Raw genomic sequence first — 21,537 nt, 5'->3', positions numbered from 1 at the left:
TTTTGATACTAGGAAGTAATAAAATGTGTTATCAAAGGATGATAAGTTCCTTGCAGAGGGTAAATTTTAGAGTGGGGTATGCCTTACAAAGCTGTAAAATTTAATTCTAGGAGAAGTAAAAACATCCTAGTGCTGATGAAATGGTGGCTGCAAAAAGCATAAGCACTTTAAACATGACTAACCACAAATTATTTACAATTAGGAAAAAAAGGGACTAGTAGGAAAAAATTCTTTGGTCAAGGCCTCCAAACTTACGGAGGAGGACCAGGTTTTTACCTAAAAAAATCTGTAAAGACTCCACTTTGAATCTGATGCATTTGATGAAGGATACGCTTTTATTCTCAAATTTATTTCAGTAAAATTGGAGCAATATAGAAAGTAAAGTATTAATAAAATTAAAATAAAATAATTGAAATAAAATTAAAATAGCCTTTATCTAGCATATCATGTATATTACATGATATACAATTTCATATACCTGGAACCAGAACTGTCTTGTTTAATCAATTTAGATGCATCTGGGGCTGGCCCCATGGCCTAGTGGTTGAGTTCATGCGCTCTGCTGCAGGCGGCCCAGTGTTTCGTTGGTTTGAATCCTGGGCGTGGACATGGCACTGCTCATCAAACCACGCTGAGGCAGTGTCCCACATGCCACAAGTAGAAGGACCCACAATGAAGAATATACAACTATGTACAGGGGGGTTCTGGGGAGAAAAAGGAAACTAAAATCTTTAAAAAAAATTTAGATGCATCTTAAAATGTTTTATACTTAGAGCACATAAGTACCATATTTATGGCTGGTGGCATTTGGCATCAGACCCCTTACTACACTAGTGTTTGATGGGAAAATAAATTATGAATTACAAGCTCACTCTGCTGAGTACCATTTTAAGGAATACAATGCGCCTTGGGTAACAGGATTGTATTTATTCATTCACATCCACTGCTATCAGATGTGTGTTGACCAATTTGTAAATATTAAGGAGAAGTTTTGTCTCTATGAACTTGACATAAACTACAGTACTTAAGTGGTAGGTCTGTGGAAATCTCATGTTCTTTCTTCCATTTGCCAACGGATTGAGTAGAAAGACTACTAAAGGGTTCTGTGTTTTTTGCTGTGTGACTGTGGCCAATCGCTTTGCCTCTCTGAATCTCAGTCACTTCATCTATAAAACGAAAGGGTTGAAGTAGATCATCTTTAAAATGTCCTTCTATTTCAAATTTTAATCTCACAGGGTGAATTAGCCAAGTAGAAGTTACTCAATGGTGGCACATTCATATGGGACAGGTAACGAATATGGGACCCAACTGTGTACCTCTTGTCTCAATCCAGCGCATGGAGATGCAATTCCTTTGGTTTGTAGGTAATTACTGGCCATGAAGGAGCACAACTCAGGTAAGCCTACACGGAATTAGAAGACAGTAAACTCTAGGTTCTTTCTGGAGCTTTCTCCAAGTGGAATGATATATCTGAGTCTCCCGGTGAGCCAGTAACAATAAGGACAGAAAACCCAATTAACTTTGAACTCTCCATCCTCAGACAACCTTCACTCAGCAAAGCATAATCACCGTAGGTATTTAACCGAAATTTTACAAATGTCCGTAGAGTTTTAGAACTTTCCTTCAATGTTAACCTCAGCTTTCATTTACGTATTTCTGCCCAAACTTTTTATATATAAATTATTCCTATGGGAACCTTGCCCTCAATTTTTATTCTTCCCAGAACATTCCTGAGGATTTTTCCCACCAATTTTTCTTTATCCCAATCCTGGCTCTTTTTCTTTTACAATGTTTGCATTTGTTTCGTTTCGGTGTTTTCACTCATTTTTTTTCAGTTTTCCCCATTAGAAAAGAATTTCCATGAAGACAGAACCTTTGCTGTCTCGTTATTCTTATATACCCAGGGCCTGACACTTAAAGAAGCATAATAAACATTTGGTGAATGAATGAAATAAAGTTTATTGTGTGCAGTGTCCCAGGAGAACAGTGTGTTAAGGATTGTCTATGTCCTCCCATAATTTTGAGGTAGGTTAAGTTATGATCTCCTTTTTGACAGATGAACGGACTAAGATCCAGAATAAATGCAGATAGATTAAACTCTCCTATAAAAAATTATTAGCTTGGATATTTAAAACAAGTATATAACTAGAATAAAAAACAACCAAGTTTGTAATATTTTATGAGAGACAAACTTTAAGCAAAACGATGAAACAGGTTGAAAAGCTGAGAAATGGAAAAACATCCCCCGGAAACTACAAGAAAAGAATCCACAATCACGAAAGGATATTTTTCTGCACTTCTCGCAGAAACTGACAAATCAAACCAGCAGAAGATTATTATGGATACAAAATTTTCAACAATTATCAAGCTTGATATTAACCTTACCCTCCAACTTGGTTGTGGCTTCTTCTCTGTTATTCTCTTTCTTTAAATAGATTTTATTGAAGTGTATTTTCCTAGGGTAAAATGCATAGATCTTAACTGCACTGTTTGATGCACTTTGACAAATGTATACACACAAGTAACAATCGCCCCAATTAAGATTAGAGTATTTCCATTGCCAGAATGTTCTCTTGTGACACCTTCCAGTCAACTCTCAAACCCAACCCTCCAGAGGCAACCCTGGTCTGATTTCTATCAATAAAGATTAGTTTTTTCTGTTCTTGAACTTCATATAAATGAACTCATATAGTATATTCTTTTACCAACTGGGCTCCTTTCACTAAGCATAGTTTTTGAGATCATCGATGTTGTACATATCAGTGGTTCCTTCCCTTTTATGGCTTGGTAGACTAGTACGGATTTACCACCGTTTGTTTCTTTCCTCACTTATTGATCAATACTTACGTTGTTTCTAGGTCTTGGCTATTAGGAATGTCTCTATGAACATATAAATACTAGTCTTTTCGTAGACATATGCTTTCACTTCTTCTGGGTGAAGACCTAGGAGAGAAGTTGCTGGATCATATAACAAGTGTAAGCTTAACATTATAAGAAACTGCCCAACTGTTTTTCAAAGTGATTGTGTTATTTTACATTCTGACCAGCAATACATGAGAATTCCAGTTGTTCTACATTCTTACCAGCCTTCTTTTAACCATTATAGTGGGTGTCAAGTAGTATCTTACTGTAGTTTTAATTTGCCTTTCTCTAATGGTGAATGATTTTGACGATGTTTCCATGTGCTCATTCAAATGTTGTATCAAAATATTCAATTTTCCCCTTTAGAAAAAAACTGGGTTGTTTGTCTTATTATTTAGTAGCATGGGATTTTTATATATTCTGGATATAAGTCTATGGCAGGCAGAATGGCTCCCCAAAGATGTCCATGCCCTAATTCCTGGATTCTATGCATATGTTACTCTATGGCAAAAGGGATTTTTTGTATAGAATTAAGGTTAGGGACCTGAAAATAGGGAGATTACTTTAGATTGTTTGCGTGGACCCGATCTCATCTAGGAACCCTTAAAAGCAGAGAACTTTCTCTGTCTGGAAGTGAAGAGATGAGGCAGAAGGAAAAGTCAGATTGATTTGAAGCGTGAGAAGGATTTGACACATCATTGCTGGCTTAAATATAAAGGGGACAATGTGACAAAGAATATAGGCGACCTAAAGTTGTTGAAAGAGGCTCCTGGCTGACAGCCAGCAAGGAAATGAGGACTTCAGTTTAAAAGTCTCAAGGAACTGAATGCTGCCAACAACCCGAATGAGTTTGGAAGTGGATTCTTCCCGAGAGCCTCCAGTAAGAGCCCAGGATGGCCGACACCTTGATTTTGGCCTTCTGAGACCCGGAGCAAAGGAACGGGTCCAGCCCACCTGGACTTTCAGCCTGCAGAGCTGTGCTGTAACACATTTGCGTTGCTTTAAGTAACTAAGTTTGTGGCAATTTGTTAAAGCGCCAATAGAAAACTAACGCAAGACTCGATATTTGTCAGATAAATGCATGGTGATTATTTTCATGAGGTCCTTGGTTTGGCTTTTCATTTTCTTAATGGTGTCTTTTGATGAGCAGTTTTAAATTCAGGTGAAGTCTAATTTTTATCTTTTTTTTCCTTTCATCCCCAGTGCTCCTTACTTTGTTCTTGGGAACTTATCTCTTATATTAGGTTTCCTTTTTCAGAGGGCTTTGGACTTTCTCAAAGTTGTTAAGGTTTGTCCTGCAGCTCCCAGTATTTCCCAAGAACAATGAAAATATGTCAGATCATTGGTTAACCGGGATTCTAAATATCACACCCACATTTATGGGCCAACAGTTCCCTATATACAGAATCATTCATTCTTATTTCATTCAATTGATTTTGATCCATTTTCCCCAAACCATTATCTTCCCCTATAATTTCATAATGAGCTGTTTCAATCCTAGTGGAACGTAAACTATCTTCAGTGCGTGTTTTCCTTAGCTCCCGTTTACTGAGCCCCGTGATGTGGCAGGTCCCTACTGGGAACATGATATCTCTCCAGTCTTCACAAGGACCCTGCAAGGTAGGTATTATTGACGCCACTTTTAAAAATAATATTCAGCTTTGCATTTAAAGGAAAACACTAACATTCTGAAAATCTATCGCTTTGGGTTTTGTCATTTTTCAACTCTGATCCCCATTAGGATATTAATCTATGTCCATAAACTTCCATTCAGAGTAGAAGTTTACAAGTTTTTATTCTGTAAGTAATATCATTCTGATAACATTTCGTTTTGGATGGACTCTAAGATCTTTGTGTTTGAATATTGAAGCACAAAAGATATCAGGAAGTTTAATGAGGAGGAGGAGGGTAGTAACATGGTCTTAAAGTGCCCCCCTTTTAGACAGGGAGAAAAATATTCAGTACATAGTGGAGAAATCAGTTAACACCTTAGTGTGTGATCACAAGTAACCTTTTAGGGGCCAGCCCAGTGGCGCAGTGGCGAAGTTCGCACGTTCTGCTTCGACGGCCCCGGGTTCACCAGTTCAGATCCCGGGTGCTGACATGGCACCACTTGGCACGCCATGCTGTGGTAGGCATCCCACATATAAAGTAGAGGAAGATGGGCATGGATGTTAGTTCAGGGCCAGGCTTCCTCAGCGAAAAGAGGAGCGTTGGCAGCAGTTAGCTCAGGGCTAATCTTACTCAGAGAAAAAAAAAAAAAAAACCTTGTAAATGCGGGTGGATGGACAGTGTATGTCCTCCGGGTGTGACAGCCTGAGAAAGACGCACACCGTCTGCAATATTCCAAGTGGGAACACATAAACTGCATGTAAACACGAAGGAATATCAGACAAACCCCCAATGAGGAACATGAATTTTTTCAAACAAAGAAAAATATTCCTTAAAAACGTCAATATCCTAAAAGATAAAGACGGACTGAGGGACTGTTCCAGATTAAAGCAGACTAAAGAGACTGGCAGTCAGCTTGCACTGTTTTGCAACAGCCAATTTTGCATATCTTTTTCCAGCTGCACATTCAGTGATATCATTTTGATAGCTTGAAATTGGTTACTGTGAGAGTATTTACATCACAGAAATGACAAATATTACAAATGGGGATATTTATCGACTGGAGCACTGATTGTTAAACATTTACCAGCACACCACTGGAGACTTTATAACTAGGCACAATACGTGACCTAGATTGGATCCTGAATTGGAGGGGAAAATATGCTATAAAGGACATTACTGGGTCAACTGACAAAATTGGAATATAGATGGTAGAGGAGGAGGGGTATTGTATCAACGTTAAATTTACTCAAGTTGGTAATTGACTGTGGTTACTTAAAAGAATATTTTTATATTTTTCTTCTTAGGAAATACACATTGAAGAGTTTAGGAGTAAAGGGCTGTGATGTATGCAACTTACACTGATGTATTTTAGAAAAAAAGTATATAAAAGAGCAAATAATAAAGCAAATGGGACAAAATACTAACAATATATAAAATGGGTAAAGAGTATATGGTTTTTCTTCTAACTCTTCTTGCAACTTTTCTATAGGCTTAAACTTATTTTTAAATAAAAGTTAAACATCCTAAAACATAAAAAAAAGCTCCACGTTGAGAATGCATTTAAAAATCAGAGGACCTGCATATACATTTTGTTTCATACCATTCTTTTTTAAGACAAGGCATTATTCTCCTGAGCCACACATGTAAAAGAAAGGGAATTTTGCCACCTGGAATTTTTACCTCCCTTCGTACATTCCTTCTTTTGGCAAGATTAGGATCTCCTGAGCTACGTGCCCTGGCTGTTGTGGTTTTCGTGTATCTATACCACCTGGATCAAAGATGGCTCAGAATCTCACCTGCGTTGGGCAAACACTGCTACATGAAACTCAATCCACTGTAACTCATTCTCTTGAAATCTTTATAAAGAAGTCGCAAGGGAAATGCATGGATAATTACTGTTTATGCTCAAGGACCAAATTTACCCCTTTCATTGGATTTGAAGGAGATGATAATGAGCTTCTTTTGTGCCCCTGCCATTCACCAGAAGACAGCTCTTTCAAGCTGAAGGCCGCTGTAATTCTTTCTCACTGAATAGCATTTCAGCTAGGTTGCCAGGGGTATTTTATTTTTGTTATTTTTTCAGTAAAAGTATTACACGCAAATGTTAAAAAAATCAAAGTGTACAGAAAGGAACAATATGAAAAATAGCAATTACATACCACTCCCTGCACCCTTAACCCCATAGCCATTATTAACTCTTTCTTGTATATTTCTGGGGAAGAGGATATACACACATACCCAAACGCATGCTCTTTGAAATATACAAATAATTCCTTACTCTATACAGTACTTCACATTTTTTCTCTATAATAATATATCTTACTTTTCTCCCCCCTAATAATATATCTGAGACATCTTTTCTATTAGGCTGAACTATAGGAAATTGCTGTTTTGGTGGTTTGATCTAATATCTCAGGATATAGATGCCGCTTATTCTCTGGACCAGTGCTATAGAGGTCTCTCGTACAACAGATAAACAAAAGTGTGTTTAGTCCGTCCCTCTTACTGGACATTCAATTTACCTACATTTTTTTCCTATTATATACAATGATAAAATGAATATATCTTGGGATACTTTTGTGACTTTATCTGTTTGATAAATTCTTAGTAGGAGAATTTCTAGGTTGAAGAGAATGTAAATTTTTAACCTCAATTTTGTCACATTTCCCTCCAAAACTGTTGTATCATTCACAGGGACCCCAGCAGGGCAGGACTTCGTGTAAACACTGTGGCAACTGACGAATTTTAATTTTTGTCAATCTTATTGGTAAAAATTTTATTTTTGTTTCGTTGTTTTGATTGACTTTTTTACGATAAATGGTTTTGAACATCTTCTTCTAGTTTAATTTGCTTTTTGTATTTCTTTTTCTACAAAAGTTGCCCTTTTCGTATCTTTTAAAGGTCATTGTTTGGCTCATTTCCATTGATTTGTGGTGACTGTGGAAATTATTTGTCATGTTTTGCGAGTATTGAATGCTAGTGAGGAGCATGAATAAAATGATACCATGGTAAAAGTAATTTTGAGGCTATGTCACAGCTTACATATAGGATTTTTTTCTTTCTTTTTTGCAGTTCGATTTTAATTTTTTAACTAAAATTCTGTTAGTTTTTTAAACATTTTTAAATTGTTTATCAGCTTTAACAATGTTTTTCTTTGTGGCTTCTGTATTCTTTGTCTGACTTAGAATGCTTTCCTGCTCCAAAATTATTTAAAAAATCACACCTATTTGTTCTAAAATTTCTAGGATTTCCTTGTTTACCTCCAAAGAAGTGCATCTGTCTCTGTTCTGATGATAAATATTCCATCTTAGTATCAGATAGGTCACCAGAATTAAATTTAGAAAAAGCACAACTATTTCCAGTAACTCTAGTTACTACAACATAGCTGTGTCATGCTCTGCATTGATTAAGCATCTCTCAAAACTGTTTGTACTTGTTCCTCCAGCTCCTTCCTGGCTCATGCTCCCAAAACAACTTTCCAATCATTATTTCGGTTTTCTGGAAGGTAACACTCTGCAGTAGGAAGGTAGCTAGGATCCCACCTGCAGAGAATGAATGTATTCTCATGTGAAGCAAAGTTTTCTGAAAGCCAGATTTCCCCTTAACATTCCAGACTTGCCAAGATGAGACCCAGCTCACGCTGGAAGCCGGAGGAAGAGTGACTTGGAATTACAGGTTAAGGAAGGGGTAAGAGCCTGTTCCTAATTTAGGTTCCCATCTGAAAGATGGCTCAGATACTTGACCCATACATAAGCCAAAAAACAGTGTCCAGGTAACAAGACCTTCCCCAGGGCAAGAAAAGGGAAACAGAGTCCGGGGGTGGGGGCACCCAATGTTGTTGTTTTTGTGTGTTTTGTTGTTTGCTGACTTGTCTTTTCCAGGAGTTCGCTGGACCTCGGCAGTTCAGCTTTCATTTAAAGAAAGGTTTGTGGGCGTCCTGTGGGCTTCGCTTCATAAGCCTCTGCACTCCATCTATGACTTGCAAAAACAACCATGTGGGATGCTAATTCAGTCTTTGGTTTCTTTTTCATATCAAATACTGCCAACTTGGCCTTAAATGTGTGCCAGATGCGCTATGGTTTTATGATGTGATACCGTTAGGAAGTCTGGGTTAAGTATGGATGTGAGCTGGCTTCTGCTCCTGGAGCAGTTCCTGTCGCTGATGGCGACAGCACAAGCTTGGAAGTCCAAGAGCTTTGCTAGGTACCTTGGCGCGAGTGCCTGGCAGTGAACAGTTGTCGAGTCCTTGGTGACAACTGCAAGTTCTCTGGTTTGTTCTCTCCTCTCTGATGGCCGGATTTTTGAGTCCTATGAGGACTTGCAGCATGCTTGCCTGTGAGAGAGCTTCAAAAGCCTCACTGGAGTGCAATACACATTGTCAAAGCTTGTCACAAATATCCCTGGGTAACCTCCTGATATGCACAGCTAGGGCACTGTCGCCTTTCCAATGTATATATGTGTATTTGGTTTTTGCAGGGAAAGATTCGCCCTGAGCTAACATCTGTTGCCAATCTTCCTCTTTTATTTTTCCTCCCCAAAGCCCCAGTACATGGCTGTATATCCTAGTTGTAAGTCCTTCTAGTTCTTCTATGCGAGCCGCCACCAAAGCATGGCAACTGACAGATGGATGGTGTGATTCTGAAACCGGGAAATGAACCTGGGCCACCAAAGTGGTGAGAACACTGAACTTTAACCATGAGGCCATCCAGGCTGGCTCTCCAATGAACATTTTAAGGATGTTATCATTGCTGATGGGCAGGGAAACTGGAACATATTGAATTTTTGAGTAGGAATTGAAAACATGAAGAGAGAGAGAGAGACCCACTGGAAAAAAAAAAAATATAACTAGGAATTTTAAGGAGAAAGATGATTTGAATTGAAATGGACTCTTGGAGACTGAAATATATGGAGAATTTTCCCAGTTCTATACATACATTTTACAGAAGACGTATTTCAGACAAATGTGACTGTACATTATTATCATTCACATTTTTCCTTTTCCTTCTATTGCTCGCAGTCAGGTGAAACAATGGCTACAGTTTGGTACTTTGTTTCTGATTTTGACCAAACCTGATCTCTCTCATGCCTAACTGATCAAAGATGTACTACTGAGTGGTGTTAAAATATTGTACTCTTAGAAAACTAACCAATGTTGGGAATCAATGAAATTTTAACATTTTTAAATCTTGAAAATCCAAGGGTAACTTGCAGGTTCTACTGGTCACTAGGCAGACTTGGATGTTGTATTTCTGAAACCCATTTGCTTACTCTGCCTGTATTCCGGGTAAATTAGAGTGACCAGAATATTTAGTGGTCCTGATAATAGTAATCACAAATGCAAGGAAATCATAGAAGAAGGCAGTGATGTATCTTGGACGTTATTTCCATAATAAGATATTTACAAAATGCAGAGCAATGAGGGGGATTTTTACATTGAGTCAAAATGAGGTACCAAAGACCAATTTGTTTTCAGGATGTGGCAGGCAGCGGCTCCCATTTCCTGTAATAGGGTCAGAACCTCTTGCTAACAGCCCGCCTTCTCTCACACCTTGTAGCTCCAAAGAGATTTATGATCTTTGCTGTGCAGAGTCGTATTTAGTGAGGGCAGCATGTACTTGTAAACTTCGAGTAGAGGCAAAGAAGATAATCCATTCCCTTCATTTCCCTCTCCATTTTTTATGGACACTTGTCCTAGGGCAGAGCTGTCCAAGAGAACTTTCTGAGATGATGGAAATATGATATAATATGATATATTATAATATGTATATAATATAGAATAGGTAATATGATATTTATATAATAATATATAATATAGATATTATCATATCTAATATGATAGCCAGTGGCCACATGTGGCTATTGGGCACTTGAAATGTGGCTAATGTGACCAAAATTTAGATAGGCACCTCTGGCTAGTAGCTGCTGCTTTGGATAGTGTAGCCCTAGACTAGAGCTTAAATAATTTTCCCAGTGAGGATTGACTTGGGGAAGACAGCACTAGCCAGCACCGCCTAAATAACAGCACAGGTGAAAAAAATGGAAGTAAATGTTTACATTTTCCAGAATTTAACTTACGCAAGATTTCCTAGGACCCCAGTTCTCCTTCAAGGGTTTAGGGAAAAGTCATTGATTATATAAAAAAAGAAGCTCCAATACCAATTTCTAAAATATTCAAACAAAAATGCACAATTTGATATATAAAATCTATCTCTTGGATCTTTCGGATTTTCTTCCTCTCTGAAATATGTTATATTGTTCCAAAGTGACTTACGTCAGGTTAGTGTAAATTTCGAAGCCTCTTGTATTTATCCTAAATGATAGGATAAATTTCTCAATAGAAATCTTATGTGATAGCATTTAGAGAGGAACACCTTTCTTTCTACACTTTGGTGCTCTGTGCTTGTCTTCTTTTAAATCATGGGGGAGTGAGGAATGCATGAAATTACTCTAAGAAAAATATTCTGCAACTGGATTTGCTTCATAGCTCTGGGGAGAGCAAAGTTTTGTTTCTGTATGATCCCAGATGACTGATATCTTCCCAAACAGTGTATCACCCAACGTAAGCCTTCTATTCCCAAATGAGTGATTTTTAAATATGTAAACCAGCAGTCACAAGGAGCATGATCTGTGCTGTGATTTTCCTATAAGGGACATGATATGATAAAAGGTGATACCAAGTCTTGGCAGAGAGGTTAAGAGATAGTGAGCATCTGGGAGCAAAGGTACAGGCAATAAATTTAATTTGACTTTCTGGGCACTGATTTTGTTCATTAACATAGCTTGTCATACAGACATGTTCTTACTTCTTTATTGGGAAATGTCTGGGCAGGAAAGAGAGATTTAGGAATAAGGCTGGCAAGCTATCCACATATGAGCAATGATAGACTAGGATCATCGACTTGTAAAAGAAGTCAAAGGAAAAGGAGCCCAGGAAGGATACAGAGAAGGAATAGGTGGTGGTGGTTGGGGCAGAGGAGAGAAGGAGGGGGAACTAGAGTATAGCCTCATGGATAGGAAAGAGGTAGTTTCCAGAAGTCATCATGGTAAACATGGAAGATAGTGGAGATGGAAAACATCCAGTAGACTATTTACATTACACATGATGAGCATCTCGACCCTCTGTTGACTGTTTTTCCCTATCTTTGACTCCTCTCCATGCTATACCCCTGCATATTCTCCTACGCATCCCTTAAAACTTAGAGGCATTGCCGCCTTAAAGGCAGGCAAACTTTCCTGACTCGATGCCCCATGCATCTACACTACAGGAAGAACTTCTCCATTTGCCTCTATGGCTCTAGTGCCGACCTCTGTCGTTGTATGGACAGTCCCTACATGTTTACTTCCTTCTTTATACTGAAAGCTCTTCAAAGTCATTGTGGTAGACTGATTTGCATTAAGGACTCCACTTTTTCATGTTTCTCTGTATCTGTTCCCTTTGGTAGTGCCCTTGCATACTTGGACTTGACTATGTGTCTTATTTGGGCCAATGGAATAGTAGCAAACTTGAGGTGAACAGCGGCTTGAAAAGAACTTATGTATTTTCACTTTCTCAGATTCCTGCTCCCATAGGGCTAACCCGCTGGAGGAAGAGAGTTTCCTTGGAACAGAAACAAGTCATCCTAACCAAAGCCATCCTGTACCATCCAACCCCTATCCGACTCTACCTGAATTCACAAGTGCAAAGTTTTGGGGTGATTTGTTACACAGCAATGCCTGACATGATTAAAAATTGTGCCTTACACATCTTTTTTATTCTCGCACATTAACTGCATTCTTAACACATAGTGAGTGGTCTGGAAATATATGTTGAACTGAAAAGCATAGAAGAAATGGAATGAAAATTTCAATCTGTTGCAAAGCATTTTTTCTCTCCTCTCTTTCTACCAAATGTCATGACTACGCCCCCAACTTTGTCCCTTACTTTTACCTCCGAGATCTCAGGAGCTAAGACGTTAGGGGTGGCTGTGGGAATTCCAGCATGCACTGTGTGGTTTGAAATCCACAGACGAGGGAGCATGGCTTCCTTCCTTGGCCTGCTGCCCCCACGCGCGGTGAGCAGAGCAGCCAAGCCAAAGTGGCAGCCGCAGTGTGGGAGCCCAGCTCTGCTGCCATAAATTACCCAGGGGCAGGAAGGAGCAGTGAGAGTCAGCGGTTTCAACTACCTAGTAGTTCATTTTTGTTCTTGTTTTTCAGTTAGCAATCTGTAAAATTTATTGCAGAATTAAGCTCCCTGCTCCAGAGTCAATAATATTCCTGGTGCCAGGTGGTGTAATAATTCACAGAAAGGGCAGGAGTTGGAGGGAATGAGACTGATTTAGGAAGTAGACTTCCAAGCCTTATTTGCTGCTGCCTCCTCCCTGCTGCTAAAGGTCAGGTAAGTAGAGGGCTAAGATTACAGCCTCATAATATCCTTGGAGGTCTAGAATTTCTATTGGGTTTGAAATTTAAAACAAAAACTGTTTCTTTTGCATGATGGATTCCTTTCATCTTTCCCACCTCTGTTTCCATTTTAGCATAAAAATAGAAACGTTCAATTTCAGATTTTGTTTCTGGCATCTCATGGTAGAGGTACTGTAAAAAAACTTGGCCCTATGCAGGCTTCCTATAGCGCTTTCTAATATCCTAAGTAACACCAATCTCTCTGAACTGGAGGGGCCGTTGGAGAGACCCTATTGTTGCATCTTCATTTATAGACGCAAACACTGAGTCTTGATGTAATTAATGATTGTTCATGTCCTGCCCAGCTACCCACCTGGGACTAGAATCTAGTTCTGATTCCCAGGTCAGGCCCCAGCTGCTTCATGCGACATTCTGCCACTGAAAGGACTTCAGTTTATCACTTTAGTCTTTACTGATTATGCATAATTCTTTAAAAAGTCGTCTCTTCATCTCCTAGCATTTCTTTTTTTTTTTTTTAAATGATCACTACAATGTCTAGTTACTATCATTACAATATTGTTATTATAAGTTGTATTATTTCTTAAAGAGTCTAAATCATGTGTCTGATTATCCAAAGGGATCAGAAAGCCGCATTTTCATTCCAGCTGCAAGGCACAAGCTGTTATCATTAATTTGCTTTTAGTTAGTTATCTTTACAAAGGAACTCCCTGAAAGACAATGATTGAAATGTTATATGTGGTTATTCCTCATGGTGTTTTCCGTGAAATGCCTACAAAATCATCTTTGCAATCTGGGGTGCAAGTTTGGTATTTCTTGGGGGACATTTAGCAATTGGGAATTGTAGCCTACAGGTTCGGTGTCTATGAATTTCTTGTTCAACATCCCCATTTACTCTTTTAGAAAATTTCGATGGAATTTCTTTCTTTTAAATCCTCTGTTCTTCTTTATTGGTGTCGGAGCTTTAGCCCCTGCTCGGGACTGGCTATAAGGCTTAGATAGGAAGGAATTGCTTTGATGTTTTTCAAAGTCAAGAAAGAATTTTACACCTCTGCGAATATCCCTTGACTGCAGGTAAAGAATGTACCTCTCTGGAGAGGTACCAATTAGAGCTAATTGTATATGACCTGATTGATCCATGGAGCGCTTAGAGTTTCTAATTGAATTTGCTATTGTCTTCATAAAATGAAGATTTGGTTTAGGACAAGTTGTGGATTGGAAAAACTGCTGCATTCTCTCTCTAACCGCAATGATACTGTGGACACAATGACCTAAAGGGGGCTGTGCAAATCCACCCGTATCACAAAATTCCTCCCCTATTACCCTTGTAAATCAAAGATGGTGTAGGAGAGCTGGTTCCCGGCATCTGCATCTGGGAGGGAATGCCAGTCCCACCTCTCAAGAGCTGACACTTTTTCCCAGTTACTTGCCTGTGGGGTAGGGGTGGGAGGTGTACGGAAACTCCGCTGTGTGAAACTTTTGTAACCTGACCTGGGACTGAGCAAGAGGAGCCTGGCTTCAAGCTTCACCAAGACCTTGAACCTTAGCCCAAGCTGATTAAAACTCGCAAGGTTGTGAGTCTTTTCAAGTGCGCTAATTTTGTTACGTTGTGGATGGAAACCATGAAAATGGGTGTTTTGAAAGTCTCCAGCCTGGGGTGAATTTTGCTTCTAAGATGACTAAACATCTGTTCAATTCTGAGATTTGGGTCAAAAATCAAGTAAATGAACAGTTGGAAAACGAATTAAACAGGCATAAGCAGTCAATAAAATGAATATACACTCTAGTGACATTTATTCTCATCGAGTTATAATTAAATGCTTAAAATTGGTATCATCTTTTCAATTCTATCCACTGGTATGTTCAAAACATAACTGAATGGTTTTTTTAAAAGTTGGATATGATACTTACTGCATATTTCAAGTCGTTTCAAAATAGGAATTGCCTATACTTAAACTTTCTTAAGTTTACTTTTTCTTTGTACTATATATATATAGTGAGCATTCTATGATCTTCCATTGGAAACGAAATTAAATGTAAGTTTATCATCCCCCCCTTTGCAAAAGAGTGTTTAAAATTTCAAACTCAATTGCCTTCCTTACCTCACACCCACAGACACACTTCATCCATCCGTCTACCAAGCACCCTAGACATTAAGTTTCCAAGTGTCAGCTTTCTAAAATCCATGTTACACAATCAAGGGCAAAAAGGGGAAAAAGGAAGCATTTCTTTAACCAACCATTTTTCCCTCCATTTGCATAACAACAAATTATCTACAATTGATAGTATCTGGAGTAGACGTACAGGTAATGTATAAAGTTGTGGTGAAAGGTGTGTACTTTGAAACTAGACTGCCGAGCTCAAATTCCTGCTCTGCCACTTATTAGCTATACGACTTAGGGCAAATTATTTAAACTGTTTGAGGCCCAGTTGGCTCATCTACAAAGTAGGATAATAATTCCACGTATCTCAAAGGATGTGAGTGAAACAAATCAATCTACACATCATTTTTAAAATAGTACCTGGGTGCTATTACACTTACATATGCAGTATACATGTTTCTTTTGTAATACCCTAAATGTCTTAGGAATCTCGTATTTGTGAATTCAAGCGGTCATGAAGTAGGTTATCGTTCAGTTATGCAAGATGTGCCTAATTAAAGTGCTCCAATTTGAGGTCATTTGGAATCCACATGTCACTCTTCCCTTGAAATCAAGGATGTTTTGCTTGTGGCTCAGAGCCCTTCTGCTTGTAAAATACACATATTAGTAATGTAAAAGCCTCTGAGTACACCTTTGGAGATTTTTAAATAGTTTCTTTTCCTTCTTTTTCTCAAGCTTATAAAAATTTTATTATTCTTTTTATTTTGTTTTGTTTTTGGTGAGGTAGATTGGCCCTGAACTAACATCCATTGTCAATCTTCCTCTTTTTGCTTGAGGCATATTGTCCTTGAGCTAACCTCTGTGCCACTCTTCCTCTATTTGTGTGTGAGATACTGCCACAGCATGGCTTGATGAGCAGTGTGTAGGTCTGTGCCCAGGATCCGAACCCGCGAACCCCAGGCCACCAAAACAGAGTGTGCGGACTCCACTATGCCACTGGGCCAGCCCTAAAATTTCATCATTCTTATCGTCATGAAGAAGAAAAGCTGATGAGGATGGAATAGTTTTAGTTAGGGAGTGAATGGAAATCAACTGGCTTTAGCTGACTTCACTCTCTGGCTTCTGCTCACCCTCCGTACAACCCCTTAAATAGTAAAATGCTACTTTTCTAGAGTCCTTCTTATTGGGGAAAGTTTTTAAAGACCTTCTTGGAAGCTCATGGTGCTCAGGGTGCTGAGGTTTTCCTGGTTTAGGGATTTGTTTCAGGTTGTGACATAAGTCAACAAGCGTACTGCTTTCTCTGTTCCTCTTCATGGTCCTGATGGCGCCTGAGCCATTCCTTAACTTGAAGTTTATATAAGATACAAAAGAAAGGAAAGGAAAGGAAAAGAAAATAAGGGAAAATAAGGGAACAGAAACTAAGCCCTCAGATTTTAAGGAAACCCATCTACTTACTCAGGCTCTATTCTCCAGGCTCTCTCTAGAACAGATGAACTTGATTAAGGTGCCTCTCTGTCAGGCAACAGGCTGAATAAATGCTCAGGTTTTCATGTCACAGGACTTTTATTCTTTCATATAATGCAAAATGGATGAATGGCCTCCTAATCCTTTTTTGGAGGTGTGAACTTTTCAATTTTGACCTAAAACATGGTTTTTCTTCTTGTACAGATCCTGGCTCCATTTGTTGACTCTGTTTTGAAGTTTGTCCTCTGTAAAGCCAGGTATGTGTAATTGTTTCTACTTTACTTCAATAGCCTTTGGTAACGTCATCAATTTGTTGGATGGCAGCTCTAAGGATACATGAAATATATGCCAAAAGAATTCAGATAAGAGTCTGTTAATCCTTGTTTGCTTTCGCTTCTACTGCACAAAGCTAGAAACTTCTCATCAAGATAGTGTCAAAACATCACTAGGTCTGAGATAACCAGTCATTAATAATGATAGTTCAAGAAGAGACCATTTACATGCATAAGAAGAGACACATTATTTGTGTAAGAAGAAAGTATTTTAAAAGAGTTTATAACGTCTTACCCCAACAGACATCCTGTCTAAAATTTCTTAATCTTTCCCTGACTCTGACTATGGGTCATTCTTTCCCAGAAGCTAGAGAGAAATTCCCAATGGCTGCTGACTTATCAGACAATATGCTTTTCCATTGCTTGAGTCTTGATTTCCTGAAAGCAGTCCCATCCTAAAGAGCCAAAATAATCTATGTGTGGAACACATTTGCAGAAAGTCATCTGGCTTTATGCCTCATCACTGGGTAGCCCATTAGTGGAGTCATTCTATAATTTATCGTTAAAACCAGGGCATTTTTTAGTGTGAAAGGAAGAGCTACTAATAATTATTCAGGACAGAATAAACTGGGATTATCTCACACAAATTGGGCTGAATTGTTAAGGAGTAACTGGACAGCAAATAAAAACTTACTCAGTGATTGATTTTTGAAAAGAAAAAGGGAAAATCAAAGTCGGATTTTTTTCTTGCTATAATGTTTAGAAACTGTACTGTGTATTTAATATCCATTAACCCATTACAGTAACTCGGTTAGAGGGCTATCATTATTCTTATTTTATGGATGAGAAAACCAAGGCTCTAGGAAGTACAGTCATTTGCCCAAGGCCACAGCATATTACATGTGAGGGGTAGCATTGACTTTAGAGAAGTTAGAAATTATGAAAGTGACTGACTGACTGAATAAATAAATAAAATAATAAAAACAGCCCAGCATAACTCACTCATGAGATGAAAAGAATCCTGTGCATATTACCATCTGGGTTTTCAGAAATCTGCCAATTTGAAAATATTCTTAGCTATTGTACACTTCCTGCACCTATTTTACTTTTACAGCATCATAAAGATGGTAGCAAGTCCCAGCAAGTGAGAAAGCTCAGGACCATTGCTGTGGATAATTTCTCTAAATGGGAAAACAGAAATACCTTGCCAGTCATAGATCTGACTAGCTGAAAAGAGTTCTTACAATTTTACTTAGCAATTGCACTTCTAATCATGTATTTTGTGGAAATAGAGCTGGGCCTCCATTCCCCTCGCAAGCACCAGACGTTGGATGCAGGCTGCCCTGAGGTGGGGTTGAGACCCGCAGCTGGAGGCTTTGTTCAGCCTAGAGCAATCGCTAGACAGGGACTCAGGAAGCTGTATGACTTTGAGCAAATTACTTTATCCTCTCTGGTTCTCTGCTCTCTCACGTTAATAATAACCACTTTGTTTACTGTGCATGATAGTTATCGTGTGAATCAATGAAATGTCACTGTATCTCAAAGCACCTCAAAACATAAAACGTGAAATATGAGACGTGTTGTCAGTCCTATAGCCATGAATGAATTTTGTCTTCCAGTTGGACTGTTTGTGAGGACCTCATCTTTTTAAAGACGGTCCTTCAGTGTCACACTTTATCTTTGGAAAAGGCAGGTCATGTTGAACATATTTCTTCTCTTTATGTTCTGTGAGACACTATTTTTAGAAAGGTAAATGTGATTGGTGACTATCCATCATAAATTGGATGTGACAAACAGATTCTGAAATGGCTACCAATTATCTCCACCTCCTGGTCTTCATGCCCACATGTAATTCCCTTCCCTTGATTGTAGATAGGAACTGTGATTTGCTCCTAACCAATAGAATTGGGGAAAGAGGACGGTTTGTCACTTATGTGATTATGTTACATTCTACTGTAACTTCCATGTTGTTAGCAGACTTTCTCCATTGACTCTCTTCCTTGCTGGCTTGATGAAGTAAGCTGCGATGTTGGGGAAGGCCACATAGCAAGAAACTGAGGACAGCCACTGTCCAATAGACAGCAAGAAACTGAAGCCCTAAGTCTGATAGTCTACAGGGAGCTTAATTCTGCCAAGAAGCATGTGAGTCTAGAAGCAGATCCTTCCCCAGTTGAACCTCAGATGAGAATGCAGCCCTAGCTGCTGCCTTGATTGAGCCTTGCTAGATGCCCCAGTTAAGCTATGGATTTCTGACCAATAGAAACTGAGATAATAAATATGTGTTGTTTTAAGATGCTGAGTTTGTGATAATATGATTAAATAGCAATAGATAACTAGAGGCTGGCCCTGTGGCCGAGTGGTTAATTTTGCGTGCTCTGTTTTGGCGGCCCAGGGTTTCACCAGTTCAGATCCTGGGCACGGACATGGCACCACTTGTCAAACCATGCTGAGGCGGCATCCCACATAACACAACCAGAGGCACTCACAACTGGAACATACAACTGTGTACTGGGGGAGAGGGGGTGAGCTTTGGGGAGAAGAAGAATAAAAAAGAAGATTGGCAACAGGTGTTAGCTCAGGTGCCAATCTTTAAAAAAAGAACAGATAACTAATACTCTAGCTAATAATTATTATATGCTTTCAGAGGCATATATTCCTGAGTTATTTCTCAGAAATAGGCATTTTATAAACTAAGCCAATTATTTATTCCCTCTCAAATTGTGCCCACATCACTGACCACCAGTACAAGAAAGTTCACTCCCACAGTTTTGGGGAAAGATGCAGTGAAGTCACACCTGGGAATGAATTCCATCTACAGTACTTCTTAGCTGTGTATCTCTGAGAAAGTCGCATAACCATTCTGGGCTATAGCTGCTTTATATTTATTGTGAGATAAGATTTACCTTACAGGATTTTGTAAGAATCAAATGACATGATGCATGTAAAGTGTCTGACATAGTGGTCCTCAATAGATTCCAGTTTCTTACATTTCTTTCAAAGGTTGAATGGAATTTAATTGAACTGACACACCCTTGATAGACATGGCAGAGAAGAGCGTTCATTCATGAAACTGAGAGAAACTAACATCAGGAGAGGATGATATTGCCCTTATTTCATTGTGATTAGATTAGTCAAGTTAGCTGGACACTGGCTAAGTTGGTCTTGTCTACTAAAACTAGGTATTGCTAATAAAAGTGATAAATGGCTTGGAAATAAAATTCTAGGGGCCATTCAGGCTTCTGAAAGGTCTAAAGGGATGCCATGCTAGTGACTCCAATATGAAAGTTGTCTATATAGAAAGTGTTTTTAGTCATTTAACAAATATTTGTTGAGTACCTTTTACATGCCAGGCACTCTCTGTGATGTTAAAATTTTAATTTTATTTGCATATCTGGATATATAACTCTTCATTAAAGATCAACAGATTTAAACCTTGAGGGACAGGCATTCATTAGCCTGTGTTTCATGAGATCACTTTTTTAAAGTCGGGATTTTTGAGGTATGTATATAGAATGGTATACTATTCAGCAGTGAAAAGAAGAAACCAGTGATATATGCAACAACCTGGATGAATCTCAACATTATTATGCTAAGGAAAAGAAGCCAGACAACAGGTGGTACATTTTGTATGGTTCCATTTATATAAAATGCCATAAAGTGCAAGCTAACCGGTAATGGGTGCCCAAGAATGAGGGTGGAGAGAGAGATGGATAGAACTGAGATTGAAGAAATTTTGGAAAGTGGTGGAAATATTTGGTGTCTTGATTGTGGTGATGGCTTCACAGATGTATAGATATGTCAAAATTCATCAGATTTTACGCTTTATCTATGTAGTTTATCGTTATCAATAATGCCTCAATAAATTTGTAAAAATGTTTCTGGAGCCCTTGAGGACTATGTGAAATAAGGTTCCTTAAGTTACCCGATACATAATCTATATCTAATCTTATCTAATACTATTCTTATAGTGGGATTTTAGCAGAATCTAGGACAGGGAAGGAAAACACAATATTTCTTTTTGACTGCAAATCGTGTAAACTGCTAAGAGATTTGCTGTGAACACAGTGTGCAGAATTACCAAAAGACACGAAATATTCTTACTGGGGGACAGATGTTTCTCATGGACATTTAAAATGTTTCTCTTGATTTTAGGAAATGAAATGTCCTACCATCAAAGTTTGGCTGGCGACTGAATGCAGAAACGTAAGCAGGGTGATTTCATAGAATCTATAGTAATTACAAACCAATTTTAAATCTTTCTATTCTCCCATGATTTCTCTTGAGGATTCATGAAAAAACAAAAAACAACACCTTTTTGTGTCCCATTCAGGAAAGTCTTCTTTCACTGAACATGTTTTGAGTTTACAGTTGAGATTAAAAAGATGTGTGAACATCTGAGTGAGCTGATAAACTTAACCTAGCGAAGGCAAAGCGTGGGCATGAAAAATTTAAATAGTCTTCATTCACATGTTTTGGAATAAATTTATAGTTCTACTTTTGCATTACTTGCTTTTCTTTAGATGACAGATGAGTAATATTTTATAGAAATCTTTTTACAATAGAGAAATAACTTACGTGATGTGACCACTTGACTTCAGAAAAGAAACCATCAAAATAACTTAGAAGTGATTATTGTTCATTATCTATACCCTTCAGAATGACTTATTTTTTCCCACCTATTTTTTTTTATGCTTTCAGTTTCTTTATCCTTCCCTTTATGTTATGAGAAAACATCTCATGATTATCTTCTAATTCAGTTAATTGATTTTCTGCAATATCCAACCTGCTTTTCACTGTTTCCAATGACTTTTGGTCAGTTTCATTTC

Source organism: Equus przewalskii, chromosome 21, assembly GCF_037783145.1.
Source record: "Equus przewalskii isolate Varuska chromosome 21, EquPr2, whole genome shotgun sequence".
NCBI classification, from domain to species: domain Eukaryota; kingdom Metazoa; phylum Chordata; class Mammalia; order Perissodactyla; family Equidae; genus Equus; species Equus przewalskii.
The sequence above is the reverse complement of the archived record's forward strand: the minus strand, read 5'-3'. Positions refer to the sequence as shown.